The 15,513-nt window shown below is 40.8% G+C and overlaps 1 protein-coding gene across 3 annotated transcripts in view; it reads left to right on the top strand.

Annotated features, from left to right (window-relative positions):
- The window catches only part of ZNHIT6 (zinc finger HIT-type containing 6), a 41,693-nt gene that overhangs the window by 15,459 nt on the left and 10,721 nt on the right, over positions 1–15,513 (top strand). The gene's annotated exons all lie outside the window — the stretch shown is intronic.

Raw genomic sequence — 15,513 nt, 5'->3', positions numbered from 1 at the left:
CCTTTCCAGCTTGGTGGGTCGGCAGGATGGGAGGGGTTGGTTCCATGCGAGCACCACGGAGATTGGGCATCTCTGCATTAAAACACAACATTGTAGAAGCAAATTTGCTTGACAGATGACAAATCTGTTCTATAGTAGTGCCATCTATTCATAGAGCTTTTTCTCTTTTGATTTCCCTTTTCCCTTCTTTGTCTGAGACAGAGGGCAAAAAACATAAATGATTCCAGAGATTAGGAGAATCCACTAATGATTAATCTTACTCATCCTCACAAGCAAAATATACAGCATTGTATGTATATATTTTAAGAAAAGCTAATTCACTGTCAGACAAAAGGAAAAGTGAAGAGAAGATACTTGGTTAGGCAAATGAAGGTTACATAAGAGTTACAAGTACCTTATTAATTAACAGTTCAGAGCAGGAAGAATACACTATTGTTCTTGGTTATTCTTGTAGTGTCTTAAATTCCTGTTAGATATAGCTATTTGTCCTCTTCAGAATTAATCCTATTGTCCAACATAATATGCTTGGAATGTCTTAGTAATGATTTCATACGGTAGGATTATTGCTTTTTCCAGTAAGGGAAGGAAAGAACCAATTGCCAAATAAAACAATCTGGTTGGGGAACTACATCTTATTTTCTCAAGTGACTTTCCAGAAAAGGTTTTGTGAGTAAAAGAAATGATGGTAATCAATAAAGGATGTTTTGGGATAATACATATATTTACCGTATCATGAATCACAAGTAATTAATAAGGCTTTTTGGTACCTGAATAAACTTTTCCGTGCACAACTTCTGATATGTGTATAGTTTCAAATATTCTTTCAGAAGTGTTATAAGAGCACTTATGGTACGATGTCAGTGAAGGAGTAATGTTGAACTTCAGTTCCTTTGTATGATGACTAAACTGTTAGTTGTGCCACATCCTAATATTTCTTAGCTGTACACATATTTGTTGTGAAGGATATCTCCTTATTTTGTGTTTTAAAGACCTAAATATTATTATTAATTCTAAATATTGAGCTAGTCCTTAGCTAACTGCTGGTTTATTTTCTTGGATAGCTGAAACATAGTACTAGAGTTTATTTTTTCTTTCATTGCCAAATCTGTCTTTCGGAATTCCAGTCATTATATGCCAGTGTGAACCATTACCAATGTTACAGCAATCTTTGTTTTAAACTGATGATAGTTTTCATCAGTCTTCTACAGCAGGGGTCCCCAACCACCGGTCCGCGGACCGGTACCAGTCCGTGGAACAAGTCCTACCGGGCCGCTGGCTTGCTGGGCGCCGCCATATTTTTTTGATGAAAAAGTGCTTCCGGTGAGCTTTTCCGGTAGAAAGCTCACCGAAGCACTTTTTCATCAAAAGATGGCGGCAAGCCGTCGTGAGCTTTTCCGGGTGAAAGCCATTTCTACCCGAAAAGCTCATCGAAGCGCTAACCGCCATCTTTTTTGATGAAAAGTGCTTCCGGTGAGGTCACCGGAAGCACTTTTTCATCAAAAAGATGGCAGCGCCCAGCTAGTGCCGGTACCGGGCCGCGCCATAAAAAAGGTTGGGGATACCGGGCCGCGGCGTAAAAAAGGTTGGGGATCACGGTTCTACAGTCTTCAAATTTCTACTCCTATTATTCCAAATCACTATAACCTTTTCCACAATGTTTGTCTAGTGCAGGGCTGTAAAACTCAAGGCCCATGGGCCAGATGCATCACACCCATGCCCAGTTTAGTGAAAAGGGAAAAAAGTCCTGGTATGTCACATGGCGCTGCTATGATGATGCGAGTTTGACACCTGTGGTCTAGTGAGAATGTGCAATGTAAACATAGTTTCAGAGTTTTCCTTCAGAACTGATTGTATCATATCCTTTTTGTTTCCAAAGGCATTTGTTTAAATCTGCTATAACTTAGTTTGATTTCAGTTCTGTCAATGCTATTGGCTTTGCAACTGTCCACCTTTAAATGAGCAATTATTAAGAAGTGGTCACTCTTCATTTTTTTTAGTTGCTTTGCGATTAATATGCCATTAAGTATTGAATTTAATGATCATAGAATTTAATGATCATAGAATTCTGTAAATACTTAATAACAATTAAGCCACCTGTCATTTTTAAAGTAATCCGTTGAGGAAACTTTTTAAGAACTACATTGTTATTACATCTTTTTTTTAAGAATTACATGGGTTTTTTATTTATTACAAAGCTATGAATAGCTAAAAGGAAACATAATTCATAGTTTTCATTTTTTTACAGGATTCTATCAGTATTTCCATTTTATGCTGAGAGTCTATTTTGCCTCATTTCCTCAGTGATATACTTCCTTATGTATTTCAATATATTTTAATGTGCTATGTTAGCAAGAATCCATTACATTCTTGAGTGAAAAACAGTCATCTAAATTCATTCAACAAACAGTGCTCACTCTTCTCCATTTGCAATTGCACTATAAATAGATACCTTATGTTTCCTTAGATTGCACAAGGTTGTAGATTGGCATCTTGAATATCAAAAGTTGAATGCTAGCAGTAGGTAGTATTTACATTCAAATACGCATTTCATTTTCTTCACCTAAACAAGGAAATTACTAAAAACTATGCAATGAGTTCTGTACCTGAATATCCTGAATTTTAACCTGTGTTTTGTTTCTCAATACTATTACTGAATATTTAAGGCATGCAAAATGTTCTAACATAGAACATTCTAATCCTGAAATAGGATATCCTGTATTGTAATAGCCCACTATGGAAGCTGAATTGTTTCAAAGTATGTATATATTGCAGAATTTGAACTGATAAAAGTGGAAGAATAATTGGGACTAGCATCAATAATTTGAATTGTTTCTTTCGCTGGTTTGAGATAGAAATTTTGTTGTGCTGCTGTCCAAAAGAACCTGCAAAATGTATTTTCACTTCTTTTGCCAAAAGGGAATCCCTCCGTTTATCTTTTACTGACAGAAATGAACTAGAATTGTTCTCCTGACCTTGTCATGAGAGGTTTGACCTTCTTTCATTGGCAGAGCCATTGGAATATGTTTGTTTTCAAAAGTGAGTGGCTTTTTGGCAGGCAATCAGCAAATAAAAACTTTATAAGAATGCAAAGACCTTATGGGAATATGAAGTTTAATATTCTTTTAATGCAACCTATTGTATATTAATTGAAGACTTTTATTCACGAAGGGACATTGCCAGGTAAGATGAATACATGGCCTAACAGCACTTTTAATAAAGAGACTTTGTTCTTTTAAAGGCCCTTGTCTTGAATAACTAAAATTTATGCAATACTTGATATATCTGATTTATTTTGTCGCCCTGTTTCATCATAAAAGTTACACAATTTCTAATGCATCAGCATTATATTCTTATCATAATTCATCGTAAGTATAGTTTGGCAAAGAGATCAGACTATTTTGATATCTATATATTTAAATTAAAATCCACATACTAGACTTTATTTGGGAGTGTGAATAGGGCACATTGGTGGGTGGAGTGAAGCTTATGTACCACTTGCTTGGAGTTCGTGATATAGATCCACGCTTGTCTGCATGAATTTGCCAGCTGCAAAAGCCATTGTGTCAGATACTTTTTCAGCTAAAGTTCTATGTAGCTATATAACTCTTAAAATTACTCAGTAAGGCCTAACAATCCCTAAAAAGAAAATGTCTGGTCCTAGAGACTTTTTTGCTGTAATGAATTATTGAACCTTCCACAATGATTGATTAATCAGTATGTTTATATTCTGGCCCTTCAGAGTTGTCTTTGATGCCACCCTGTCTTAAATTCGAAAAGTATAACTTAATAGTGTGAAAACTACAGTTTAAAAGACATCTGTGTGAAGGCATAGTGAGAAATAATTTATCTTGCCCTGCTTCTGGATAAGATCTGAATTTATTCCTTAGCAAACATCAGTAGAACTTTTGAATAAAGCTTAAAGCTGTAAGGAATTGCTAAAGCTACATCATTTGAAACAAAACAGTTTTCTTTATTTTGTGTGTGTGTGTATATATATATATATATATAGTATTCAGCTTTGTTCAGGTATTTTCCCACGTCATTATAGTTGTGCTTTTATAAAAATAGACAGTAATAACCAGCTGCACAAATTAAAAATTGTGGACTTTTAACTAAAAGGGTATTTCCAAGAAGTTTGTGTTAGTTAGTGGTGACACCATATCTCAAATTATAGCAATAAACATTGGAATACTTTAAATATATGCAGTATGCCCTAATAGTGCCTTTCGTAACTTAGTTTCTTCCTTAGTCTAATATTGGGACTACAACATCCAAAGGTTTCAGCCTTTTTGGATGGAAATGTTGGTTGTTGTTGAATCAAAACTTATGGAGAGTACCAGGTTGGAAAATGCATCTGTGCTAAAAGAAATTTCTGGCCTTAGTGTAATACCATACTTGGTTTCAATAAATGCAAAACAAGATTGAACGTACCCAACTGAAAGCAAGTTGTTAGCATGGAATGTATTTATCCTTGCAATGTTATTTCCTTTTAGAATATTGACATCCAGTCTATCCACTCAATTAATTTTAACTTTCCTAAGAAGATGTGAACCTTCTCTATTCCTTTCAGTTTCATATTCTTTATGGTCTCGCCAAACCCTGTCATGTATTATTACATTTGAAAAGGGAGATTTATGAATAGTTGATAGTTGTTTTCTGGGACTTCCTAACTTGCTGCATTTCCTCCTATTGTGCCTCAGTTTTGCATATTTTCCTACTGTACACATTCCTGAGTATTAGTCCCACTGCCCTGCTGAATTCATTAAAACAACCTTTAATGAGTGAAATGATATTCTTGGTATTATTCTTTATTATCTCATTGGCGACCGCTTCTGAAGCTTGTTCATGGACTTTAGTCATTCTCTAAAACATATGTTGGATGTTGTACTGTTATCTTTCCTTATACAAACTTTTGCTCCTAGCCCTGCTGCCTCTATCTGTCCCAGGTCTGTGACTTTTAAACTTCGCTGGAGTCTCTATAGATCAGTGTTTTATTTCAAGGTAGCAGATGGCCTGAGTTATTTTCGTCTTTTTCAGGTTTCTCAATAGTAGCTTAAATTGCTACTATCTGTGTATATATGACTTGCAGTGTAAATCCGGTCACATGTCTGTACTTTGCACCTTGCATTAAACTTTCTTCTCCCCCCACCCCCTTGGTACTTCAAGAAGAGTGGAAAACAAGATTGCTTGGAAGGGATGTTGCTCACTTGCTGGGCAAGAACCAACAAGTGAAGGGCAAGGAATCAGCTGAAATTTGGGAAAGTTGAGGAGAAGTAGCAATGAGTTTTAAAAAAACTGACAATCAGTAGTTTGGTACAGCTTCATTCTGGTTTGCAGTAACTTGTCTAGCTTTACTGTGTTGCACGCCTGAAAGGTTTCTGCCATGTCCAAGCCTAGCAGACACGTTAAGGCATATGATAAGCAGTTCTTGAGTCATAAGCAACAAATATATGATTAACAACCTGTTGAAAATCTGACTGGTAGTAGAATTGGCAGTTAATTTTCAGGCGTTTCATGGCATTCTATTCCATGTTAAGACTAAGTTTGAGTGTCTTTAGATTCAGTGTTGCTCTTGAATATTAAGGTCCTTAATGGTAGCCATTCACCTGGAAGAATGTTTTTTTTTTTAAATTTTTCTGAACAAGAATGGCACACTTATAAAAAGATATGTTTCACTGATATCCAGATTCAATTATTGTCATTAATCCCTCTGGGCCTTATTCTGAATATTGCCAGAAGTGACACTTAATTCAGAATACAGCTGTGATATGCTGCTTACCATCAGTAGTAATTTCAGAAGAGGGTCACTGGTTTACCTGGCAAGTGGCAAGTGAAGAATGTAAGTCAATCTTAATAGGTCTGTCTCTCTCCCATATGTATTGTATAATTTTTGAAAAGTTGTCTTTATTCCATTGGTATTTAAAGCTGGCAACTCAAAACATGGCCTTCTTGGTGTATGCACCAAAATTGAGCAACTTCTTCCCAGGAGGATCTGTTCCCTCTTTTTAATTATTTTTCCTTCTAAAATCTGTTGTCCTTATAATTGTAAAAGGAATGTATTTGGGGTGCCTTGATTTTAATTGTCTAGCAATTTTAAATATGGAATTATTGCATAAATGAATGTTTTAGGAGGGTTTTCTGTAACTGAATTTTCAAGCCACTGTGGTTACGATAGTCAAAGCCAAGTCTCAACATTTTCCTTCTCTGGGTCACATTTTTGAAATGTTCAAAGTGTATTTGTGTGTCTGAAATTGGGTTAAACAGTCACTGAAGTAGCATAGCCAACTACTTTCATGTTTTAAGAATACATTCATGGCATGTTTTACAACACACATCTGTTCTACAAATGTCTACAAATCTAGATACATTGTATAGGAACCTTTTTCTTCAGCAATATTGTCATTTACCTAAGTAAAATATGAATTTCACAGTTCACTGCATTATAAACATATGCACAATCTTTTATGAAAAAGAGTTAAAATGTGCCATTCTTCAGATTATGGTAATATACACTTTCCTCCATGCTGCATCGAGAGCCCAGGATGGATTGACTCCTTCCTATGACGTCATTCAGCTGAGTCTGTACTAAGATATAAAAGCCAGCCCCCGGGAGAGACCCCTGCTTTTGACTCAGCTCCTTTCAGTCAGTAGCTGTGTCTCTGAAAGCATTCTGTTAGATAGCACTCACCAGCGATCTTCAGTACCTTTTTTCCTCGCTTCAAGCAGCACCCAGGGATCAGGGCAGCTGCTCTTCCAGGAGAGCAGGTCTCTCTCTCCTGCAACATTGGGAGCAGCATTGCCAGAGCTCTGTGCAGGCAAGTTGGGCAGCGTCTGTAGACCTCCCCCACGCCTGCGGTTTGAGCGGTCATAAAAAGCGACCGGCAAACCGATAACAGCGTCAGCCAGTTGATCGTGTGGCTGGAGGCTGCCCTTTCCTTTGCTGACTTCGCTCGGGGCTCTTTATAGCCTAAGGAGCGATTCTTCTATCTTGGAGCCTGTTTCCCCTAGTCAGTGGCCATCTTGGATTGAAGCCTTCCACCACAAAGTGAGTGGCCATTTTGTAAGCCTGGGGGCCAATTTATACCCTAAGGGGCTTAATACAAAATATTTCCAAACAGTTTCTTTCCATCGCAAGAGCCTTTATTCTACAAATGGAGCAAGATAAGGCTCAGGCAGATCTCCCCCCCCCCAGTGGAACAGTCTCTTAAGCCCAATAAGAGAGAAAGATGTAGGCAACACACCCAATCAGTCCAGAGGGAGGTGGCTGCTAAAATCAGAGCTAAGGCTCTAGCCCCTAAGAAGGCAACTCAGGCTGAGTTGAGGGCAGAAAAGTGCGGACATGCAGCCCTAGAGAGGCAGTTCAACAGAACTATTCAACAGAAGGAAGTGCAACTACAGCATGTTTCAGGTGATACCCGTGGGCCCCAGCCAAGCCCTCCCAGGGGAGGAAAAGTTATCTATGAGCCTTTCCATCCTCCATCCTGGTCTCCTAGGCTTCTGCAGTACAATCTGATCCTCAGGATCTCAGCAGATCTGGGCCTTATTTCCAACAGGCTTCTGTGCCCTATGCTCCTCCCCCTTCCTCCAGGCCTCGAACCTCTTCTCAATCTAGGCCTGAAGCCACCTTCATTCCCACAGCAGCGGGCCTTCTGCCTCTATCTATGAGCATAGACCAGGGGATATCCAAGATGTTGTCTCATTGGCCATTAGGCAGGGATTGGCTGAAGGCTTCAAGCAAATTCTTCGACCTCTGGAAAGGGTTCAGGCCCTTCTCTCTTCTCAATCTATAAGTTCCTTGCCTCATCACCCTGATTTACACAGGCCCCAGGACCTCAGGGTCCATTCTTCTCTATCAGAATGGGAGGAGGTTGATGAGGAGGGAAGGGCTTCACCATCTGAACACAATTATCCCTCTCGTTCAGAGCGTGAAGAGGGCGAGACTTTTGACCAAAATCTTTCAGAGGAAGAGGAATCTCACCCAGAGCAGACATCCTCTGCATTGGTCTTCAATCCTTCTCTCTTCAGGCCATTGCTCAGCAAGGCCTTGGTCACTGCCAAGCTGTCACTGGAGGAAGTGGCTCCAGAGCCACGAGGAAATCCCTCTAGCCAGGGAGACTTGCTCTTCTCCAAGCCTGTAGTGCATGCAGAGGTTTTGCCTTCTCCCACTTTGTTCCTGGACATGGTCAAGGAACAGTGCGCTTCCCCTTCGGCAGGTCCTCGCCCATCTTCTCTGTATAAGCATTTCTACAACGTCAGCGCAGCCCTGGACAATGCCCTGGCAGTACCTTCTGTTGACATTCCGGTTCTGGCCTCATTCTCATCTTCTGGCACTCCCACGGAGCCAGAAGATATCCTGAAACCGGATGATAAAAGTTCCGAACAGGCCCTCCAATGCAATCACCAGACCGCTGCATGGGCTGTTCGGGCTTCAACAGCAGCATCCTTTTTCACGAGGGCATCCATACAGTGGCTGCGCCAACTCCAGAATAGATTGCCTGCTTCTGACCTTCGGTCTCACCAAGACCTTAATAAGATTATCGCAGCGGCGGAATTCACTGCAGATGCCACTCTCAATTCCGCCAAATTTGCATCCAAGGCCATGGCATCTTCAGTAGCAGCAAGAAGACAGTTATGGCTCAGAAATTGGCAGGCGGAGTCACACCGAAAATGGAAGCTGGCTTCAGTTCCATTCGCAGGCGATAAGCTTTTTGGCGATGCTCTGAAACCTTATCAAAACCAGAGATAAACGTAAAATTCTCTCTTCCTCTGGGAAAAAAGCCGATTATCGCCCAGCTCCTTATCACCCTCCTGCCTTTCGAGCGGAGACCTCATCTCGCTTCCCCCGCTCTCAGAGGCCGTACTCCCAACGCCAAGACCAACGTGCGGAAGCATCTGGCAGGCAACAACCTTCTACTGGTAAATGGCCCTTTCGGGGGGGAAGGGGTTGTTCCTTCCATCGCTCTAAGTAATCCCTTGTTCTCCCCACCCATCGGAGGTCACCTAGCCTTCTTTGCCTCCAAATGGGAGGAGTCAACGACGGATGCCTGGGTATTCAGCACTATTAGGTCAGGGTTACAATTGGACTTCCTAACACCACCCCCAGAAAATTTTTTGATCTGTCCTGTCTCTCGGGACATGTCAAGGCAAGCCGTCATGAATCAGGCCATTCAACACCTTCTTGAACTCAGAGCTATTTAACCTGTTTCCCCCTCTCAAAGGGGACATGGGCTTTACTCTCGCCTTTTCATTGTTACCAAAGCCTCGGGGGGTGGCGAGCCATTCTTGATCTAAAATTTCTCAACCAATTTGTAAAATACAGGCGATTTAAAATGCAGACTCTGCATTCTGTTTTAAGAGAGCGTTCGAGAGGGCGATCTCCTTTCTTCCATTGATCTCACGGAGACTTACCTCCACATCCCCATTTGGCCTCATCATTGCCAGTTTCTCCGTTTCTGTTACCAGTATCAAGCACTTCCCTTTGGCCTGTCATCGGCTTCAAGGGTCTTCACGAAGGTTCTGGCAGCATTGATGGCATCTCTGCGTTCTGTTCCAGTGAGGATCCAGTGCTACTTGGACGACATTTTGATTCTGTCCTCCTCCATCCATGCAGCCCATCGGGATCTGCAAATTACCCTGTCATATATCCAGAGCCACGGATTTTTCCACTCCCATCCACTCCAATGGTTCCTGCTTCCCTACCAATGAGCAGGAACCAGCCACTCACCCATCAAGGTCCCGCTCCCACCACAAATATGGAGATCTCTCAGTTGGTGGCGTTCCCCGTTAATCTGGAGGGGACTTCTGTTGAAGTCAGGCTAGTGATAACCGCCGATGCCAGCCTCCTTGGTTGGGGTTCCCATATGCAGGGCCAGATAGCTCAGGGCATTTGGTCCAGGTCAGAGCAGACCCTTCCCATAAATTGGCTAGAGCTCAGAGCCATTTTCTAGCTCTCAAGCATTTCAGGCACTCAGTGACCGGCTCTCATGTTCTAGTCCTTACAGACAACATGGCCACAATGGCTCATGTTAACCGGCAAGGGGGGATGAGGTCCAGAGCCCTCTTGGGAGAGGCTCTACAGTTAGGGTTATGGGCAGAGAAACACCTGTTGTCGATCTCGGCGGACCACATCTCCGGGGTCGACAACTCCCAGGGCCGACTGGCTCAGCAGGAGCCTAGTTGACCAGGCAGAATGGTCCATTCCTCCATCTCTATTCAGGGACTTTTCCCTCAGATTCAGAACGCCGGAGGTGGATCTCTTCTCCACTCCTCAAAATGCCCAGGGCACCAGATTCTTCACCAGGTTTCCTGGCCAGGGAGCGGAGGGGCCCAATGCTCTTCGGTGCAGATAACCCAAAGGTCTCCTCTACGCCTTTCCCCTGCTTCCCATCATTCTGGCAGTAATTGGGAAGATGTTGGAGGAACGAGCGGAGCTCCTCCTCCTGGCACCCTATTGGCCAAGGAGGCCCTGGTTTGCGGACCTGGTCAACCTATCGGTGGCTTCTCCTTGGAGGATCCCAGCCCATCTAATCTCCCTTCATCAGGGGATTCTGCTCCATCCAGAGCCCCAGTGGCTCAAGCTGACTGTGTGGCACTTGAGTGGCAGCGGCTAGAGGAGGCTGATCTTCCAGAAAGGGTCATCGTCGCTATCCTGGCATCTCACAAACCTTCTACAAGGCGCATCTATGATGCCACCTGGAAGGCCCTTTCCCGATGGTGCCTTAGGGAGGGTCTCTCTCCTGCTTCAGCAGAGGTTCTTAGATTCCTTCAGCATGATCTGGAGAAAGGTTTGGCCCCCAACACCTTACGCAGGCAGGTTGAGGCCCTCTCTTCAGTTCTTTCATGGGGTTCACTTCCTTCCTTATCCCATCACCCTTCAGTCAGGAAGTTTTTGAAAGGGGCTTCCAACCTGCACCCACCAGTGGTTCACAGGTATCCTTCCTGGGATCTTCATGTGGTCCTTAATGCCCTTACGAAGCCCCCTTTTGAACCCCTTAGAACAGTGTCTCTCTGTTTCCTGACTCTGAAGATAGTGTTCCTCGTTTCCATCATTTCAGCCAGGCGGGTATCCGAGCTCGCTGCTCTTTCCATCAGACAGGACCTTTGTTCCTTTCACGATGATAGGGTTGTTCTCCGTTTCCCTCATTTATTCCAAAGGTTAACACCTGGTTTCACAGGTCCCAGGACATTGTGTTGCCTGGCTTCTGCCCCCTCCCGCACCATGACTTAGAGCGGCAGTGGCACACGCTAGATGTAAGAAGGGCTCTTAGAATATACATTAAGTGCACTTCTTCCTTCAGGAAGTCGGAAGCCATGTTTGTTTCCTTTTCCCTTCTCACTTGGGGCACAAGGCCTCTTCTACTACTATTAGCAGGTGGGTCAGATCTTGCATTGAGCAGGCCTACAAAGCTGCGGCCCTTCCGGTTCCTCGAGGTTTCACGGCGCACTCTACCAGAAGCGCGGCCACTTCTGCTGCCTGGGCGACCCAAGCACCCTTGGAGGAGATCTGTCGTGAGGCCACGTGGACTTCCCCGTCTCCTTTCATCAGACACTACCGTCTGGATGCCTTTGCCTCGGAGACTGCAGCCTTCGGCAGACGGGTGCTTCAACGAGGGGTTTAACAGTCGGTGTGATAAGCCGGACAAGGACCCGCCCATGGACGTGCAAGCTTTGGTATGTCCCATCCTGAGCTCTCAATGCAGCATGGAGGAGAATGGGCATTGGTAGAAGTTACCCTGAACGCCCTTTCTATCTATGCTGCGAGACAGCCCAGCCCCTCCCTTGATTCGTCCAGAGAGGGTAAGTCATATTTCTGTATTCATTTTGTGCTTTCAGAGACACCTTTCAGTCTGTCAAGTATCTTCGCCAAAGCTGGGGTCTCTCCCGGGGGCTGGCTTTTATATCTTAATAAAGACTCAGCTAAATGATGTCATAGGAAGGAGTCAACCCATCCTGGGCTCTCTCACAGCATAAATAGAAAAGGCGTTCAGGGTAACTTCTACCAATGCCCACTCTATGAGGGAAATGAATTGTTGTTTAACAGTGAAGATAACTCTTACATGATCTACCTTATTCAAAAATTGCATCCAAAAGTGTGTTGAGAAGTATGGAAGTGATTAAAGAGGTTAGCTGAGGGGAAACAGTTGGTAATTCAGTTGACCAAGTGTCTGTGTTTTCAGGAAATTGCAATTTATTCAGCGTTTGAATCCTTTTTATGGGGATTACAGCCAAAGAATCATTCAGGTGGCAGTGTTCTTTACAAATCATCTTTAAAAAGATTGATAATCTTAATGCTTCCTCTCTGAATATTAAATTAGTATTGAGGCAGATATGTACACAAAATTTCAAATAAGTTGTATAAACTAAATTTACAATCCAGTGTGTAGTTTTTTTTTCCCCTTGCCGTACAATTGAGGAGTAAATCTTGATGTATTCTAGTTCAGAAATCATAACCACAAGGAAGGCTTATTCACCACTTAGGAATGAATGTCCATCTGTTAGTTATTATCTCTGCTGTAATGCAGCTCATCTGAATTAATACATGAAAGAAGTTCTGATTATATATATATATATATATATATATATATATATATATATATATATATATATATATATATATATATATATATATATATATATATTCTTTGTTCCTTCTACCCTTCTACCTCATGAAATGAAGTCAGACATTGTACATTTATTGTTACTAGAGCATATTCTATTAGCAATGCACTGCTTTTGAGAGCCAGTGCAATACAATTATAATGCTTGCACTAGAGAGACCCAAGTTCGTTCATCTTCACGTTCAGCTATGGAGATCATTGGGTGGCTATGAGCAGTAATTTTCTCTCACCCTGACCTACTCACAGGGCTATCCTTTTATATGCCACCTTGAATTCCTAAGGGAAAGATGAGATACAAATATAGCAAGTAAGGAAATAAATAGATAAGTCTTTTTTCTTAAATCTTATGAATTGTTACACACGTAATTCCCAAATTCATTTCCTTGAGGACTGGTCTGTAAAATGTAATGGTGACTGATAGACTGCTGTCAGGTGGCATCTTTGTCAGTATATGTCGATATCAGGATATTTTTAAAAATTCTTAATAATTCTTTACCCAAGTGCAGTATTCATCTGAATACTCTGCAAGATAAAGAGCAACTCCGTAAGATTTTTTATCTTTATCATCAAGCACAGACTGCAAAATTTCCATTATTAAAACTCCTGTTCAGTGTCAAAGATTGATGAAAGATTAAATCCTGCAATGCAGTTGGTATGATTTAAAGGGCAGATTGTGAGGAACGAAAAGAGAGATTTTAAAGTTGTACTATTTGATCAGAAATAAACAATTTGTACAATTTCTGGTAACTTCTACTGGACCTTTCATTAAAGCAGCATTGAAAAGATGAATATTTATGGGTTTCACATACAGTAGATAAAAGTTAGGCTATGGGAAGAAAAGGTCTGTTATTTGTAATTATAAAATGGGTTAAAAGTTACTATATTAGCTTATGCTTGGTATGCTGAAGATTGGATGCTACATCTTTATCATTGTCTTTACTTTTCACTTTTCCCCCTGCACCTGAATTCCCTTGAATTTTTCTTTTTCCTTGTGGTTTATTTTGGATTTGTCTTTACGGTGGACACTAAAAATTTTATTACAACCATTTAAAATAATTACCTATTTATCCTCGTTATGACAGAGAGGCAGGGTATGTATTTTTAAAATTCACTGGAAATAGCACCCTCTATATAGTAAAATATTACAAACTAACAAAGACCCTTTTGTATAAGGAGACATGAAAAAAAATGCACCTTTGTTATCATGGGTACTGTGAAAACTAAGATTAGGAGAGATTGAAGTGAGCTAAACAACACCTTTGCATCTTTCCTTTATCTCAGAAAAGTGTCTGTCAAATTGGGAGAAGATTAAGGAGCTTAACAAGCCCAGTTGAAAGAGGCAGAGCAGATGGTAACCAACTTTTGAAAAAAATGAATGTTAGAGAGAGAAGGAAGCAAAAACTTTAAAAGAGAACAAGGGACAAGGACAAAGCTGTGAGTCAAATAGACTAGCACAGCACTAAAGACTACAAATTATGATCCAGCAGTAAATACTTGTTGTATCCTATCTTTTGAGCCACTGCCATGTTTAGCCAAACATGATTAGCTAAAGATTAATATATAACCTTCTGGTCTCTTCTTAGCTTCCTTTTATCTCTTCCGTCCTTCCTGCTGATCATGGAAATTAGATGTCAACAAGAATGTAAGAGATAAAGCTTCGTTATAAAAGCTGTGGGTGGGTGGTGGTTTTTTGTAATATGAAAAACTGTCAAATCTGACATTGTCATCCCTGTAGTTTACTTTGAAACACCTAACCTAGGCTTGTTGTTTTAGCAGTGTTGGAAGTCTGAAGTAGAATTGATGATAAATTGAATAAACAAGATATTTTAAGGCTTGTTTAAGTGCTGAATAAATTTCTGTTGCAGAGAAACAGGATAGTATCTTTTTAATGAAAGTGGGGGGTAACCAAGGAATTAAAAATAAAACAGGGGAATAAGTTTAGTTAGTGACATTATTGTAAGAAAAACTCTTAAAATATTGTAAGAGATACTTCCATACTTTACCAAAAAGTTTGGGTATTAGCCAGAAGTTGTCCCTGTCTGTCAACCAATGAAGTTTACTTAAAACTAGGCCTTGGTGATCTAACACTTGAATAATTTACTATCATAAAATAGTTTAAAGTACAAATGTTTTATGCTCTGCCAAGCTGGACGCTAAGGATGTTTTGTCTAAAACATGAGATAATGGAAAGTGTATTGTGGCATGTGAATGACTTTAGCCTTTTGGTGGTAAATGTTTGCTTAACCAGAAAAGAATGTGTGGAGATTCTTGCCAAGGTACTGCCGTTCTTTGTATTAAAGTACTGTAAATAAATCAGCAGATATGTTTCTCCTCATATGCTGTTCCAAATGTTATGAAAGCACTCTTTGAATTTAAAATACTCGTATTCTTTTTTTTTAAATGGGTTTAGGAAGAACTGGTCATAATTACTTGAGGTAAAAAAACAAAAACAAATTATTTTCATGATGATTGAAGTTGGAGTGAAAGGAAGTAACTCTTGCATAAAGTTCTTTCTTTCCAAACCAAGAAATGCAAGTTGCATTACTGTATTTTAATTGAATTTGGACCATTAAACTATAACCCTGTGAAGTTTATCAAAAATATTAACATGTGCCCTGTAGTTATTGCTAAGGAATTCGAAAGCAGAAACAGTCTATACAAATCCAGATTAGGATAATTGCATATTTGACATTGAAAGGGACAACCTGCTGCCTTCTGGATCCCTCAGACTCCCTGATTCCGCAATAGTTTTAAGAGCATGGTAATCATTTAATAATTATAATTTCATTTAGGAATTTATGTCTGTTCGTTTGGCATTTGGGGCATTGGCATTCTCATTATTTTCCTATGAAAAGCTTATTCTGAAGTGTAGTACCATATACATCCATAATTGTAA

Source organism: Notechis scutatus, chromosome 3, assembly GCF_049901735.1.
Source record: "Notechis scutatus isolate UNSWTSFEM ecotype Mainland chromosome 3, rNotScu1.2, whole genome shotgun sequence".
Lineage (NCBI taxonomy): Eukaryota > Metazoa > Chordata > Lepidosauria > Squamata > Elapidae > Notechis > Notechis scutatus.
The sequence above is the reverse complement of the archived record's forward strand: the minus strand, read 5'-3'. Positions and strand labels throughout refer to the sequence as shown.